This window comes from Akebia trifoliata, chromosome 16 (genome assembly GCF_017979445.1).
Source record: "Akebia trifoliata isolate Shusen 1 chromosome 16, ASM1797944v1, whole genome shotgun sequence".
Taxonomy (NCBI): Eukaryota; Viridiplantae; Streptophyta; class Magnoliopsida; order Ranunculales; family Lardizabalaceae; genus Akebia; species Akebia trifoliata.
The window spans coordinates 6,429,576-6,432,385 of NC_141390.1; the positions used below are offsets into that span (position 1 = coordinate 6,429,576).

The following is a 2,810-nucleotide window of genomic DNA, read 5'->3' on the forward strand; positions in this document are numbered from 1 at the left end:
GTATTTGAAACATGTAAACAATGTATAATATGATTGTAAGGGTAACAAAGACAATTTATCAGTTTCAGCAATGTGTAACAAACATGATTCAACATTTAAACAAACAACTTTTTCAGCACTTAAATTCAGCGCTTATAAGTTTCAGCGCTTAATGCTATTCAGCACTTATTTTTTTCAGTTTAACAAACAGCACCTTACTTTCCTCCGTAAAATATCACTCTAATTCTATGGTGACTAATTCTATCGAACTTGAATCCATATGAGAGTCTCTCATGGAAATCAACTGCTTTATCATAATAGTATAGTTAGTTCTTATATTCAGTTTGATTTTGGGTTCTAATGTTAGTATATTTTGTAATCTTGGATGGATTTAGTGAGATTTTAAAGGTAGCTTTAGCTTAATATGCTTGTGTATGTTGTATTGTGTTGTGTTCTGTTTAATTCTTTCTTTTGTTTCTTCTTGCTTTTATTTCATTATTATTATTATTTGAGTTTGCATATAAATTATTCTACTTTAGATCACGAAATTATTTCACAAATAAGTTTTTAAAGGCTGCATATGATTTATGGCCTTAATATCTCTCTAAAGATTACTTGACAAATAAGTTCTTCATTGGTATCAAAACTGTAATAAATTTTGTCTTCCTTTGATACAGGAGACTAGTGTGCTATTTCATTCTGTCAAGTAAGTTTTTCATGTGTGGTGCGTGGTTCATGGTTTATTGATACTGTTATTGTTGAATACATGCAAAATCTCTTAGTGGGTTGGATTAATTTGAGTAGAATTCTCAGCCAAAACAACTTTTTGTTGAGACAGATAATTGACAAGAGGGTAAGTATATATGTTATAGAAGAGGATTGTCTGCTGGTGAGTGTAAATCTTTCACTTGTAGCACATCATCATCTCAACTATTCTTCTACAAAGGGAAGGTTTGGACTTCCAACTCTAACTCCTTTAGAAGTCTGTTTTGTGTGATCAATGTCTACTCTATTGTGGCTGTCTTTAGGATAAATGGTTTATTAATTTTGAAGTATTGTGGTTTTTCTTGTAATAAAAGTAGACATCACTTTGACGTCATTTGGAAGTTTACGTCATGAAACACAAAGAATTGAGGAAGATAGACATCACTTGTTGTCACAAGATAACTCGTGATGTTCCATCTCAAGATGTTCCAAACTTTCTTGTTTAAAAGTAGGAATTTGCTTGAATATAACTGATGAGGGGCTTACCCAAGTTGGCACGTTTTGTTCGAAACTGACACAGCTCGATTTGTAAAGGTTTGCGAGTTTTCACCATATGAGTTTAATGTCCATATTCCTATTTTAATTAGTTGCAACTACATAGATGGCAGTTTTAGTGAAGCTTAGCTTTCATTCGATGAAGGAGGGTTCTACAATAGTTGAAACTATTAATATGAAATTAGTGTACTTGTGCATGTAAATGTGTGAGTATGTGTAAATGATGAATGGTATTGGGCATCCATCAAAGGAGTTTGAGAGTACTTTGCACTACATCATAAAACAAGACACTCTGATGGTTTGTACTAAATTATCAACCATTAGATTCTTGGAAAGTAAGAAAAAGTAGTTTTGGTAGTTTTGGTTCTTATTTTTGTTACTGCTCTCTCTTAATTTGTGATATGGTGTAGACGATGATGATTTTAGTAATTTACTTCTGGCCAATTTATCTGCATAGGGATTTGGGGATTCACTCTATCCTATGTTAACTTTCACTCTTTCATTTTGTTCAACTCAAATGAACTTTCGTTTCTGATTTTTTTTTAAATCTGATTTGCACAGAATGACATTGCTCTTAGGCCCTGCAAGCTATGGGAACACCTTGCTCTTGGCTTTGGCCAGAAAGCTTGATTTGAATCTTAAAGTACATAAAATTTAATCTTTTTTTTTTTTTAATTTCATTACTTACTTTGTTCATCTTGTTTGATCCTAGTCAAAAACTAAAAAGGGTTCCTTTTGAAGTATAAGGTTTCAGGGCAAGTAACTTACAATGGTTGTGGAATGGACGAGTTTATCCCATAGAGAACATCTGCATATGTAAGTCCATATGACGTGCAAACTATACTGCTATGTTAATCTTACTACCACTTTATTCCTCTTTGCTGGTTTTTGCAACTAATTTGTATGTATTTGTGGTTCACAATAGGAGATTGAGAACGAGAAACTAAAGCTAGAACATGTTCAAATAATGGAGGAGAACAATGGATTGCGTGTGGACCGGGTCTGTATAATTTAAATTAGTCATCCTTATAAATTCTTTAATTTGAGGAGCTTATTACACAAGATTATTTATTTTTCATGTTGAAAGCGCCTTCGATCCGCGGGGTGCGCGAATCCGCTTTTGACCCTTGAGGTTTGGGAGTCGCCACCTAGTTATTGTGGTCTAGGAACCAAACTGATTCTAAAATGGATAAAAAGAACTAATCTACCACAGAAAATCTGAATCCGGGGATCATGTTACGAGGTTGGAAGGTGTTAGGCACCAACCCCGCCCGGTCGATGTCAGTCTCTACTTATTCCAAATATAACTACATCGCTAATGACAAAACCTAGATTAAAAAATAATAAAAAACCTTACCTTCGATCTGCAAAAGTACTATTCCCTCAGATCTGGTGAAAACAACTCCTTGTACCGTACTCTTTGCTTCGCTCTGTCTCCGGATCTGATTTCTGATCTCCGAGGCAAGGTATCTCCTTCTTGGATCTGGATGATTTGAATTTGTTGTGGATTTTTGGGGTGTTTTTGAAAGGTTTCTAGGTGTTTTTTAGGCTAAAATCGGAGCAGAGGTGTT

The 2,810-nt window shown here is 34.2% G+C and overlaps 1 long non-coding RNA gene across 1 annotated transcript; it reads left to right on the top strand.

Annotated features, from left to right (window-relative positions):
* LOC147382442 (uncharacterized) lies at positions 1-2,432 on the top strand. Its single transcript, XR_015173326.1, has 3 exons — positions 1-1,882; positions 1,981-2,055; positions 2,165-2,432. It is a non-coding gene; the product is annotated as an uncharacterized LOC147382442 (long non-coding RNA).
* Positions 2,433-2,810: the final 378 nt, after the last annotated feature.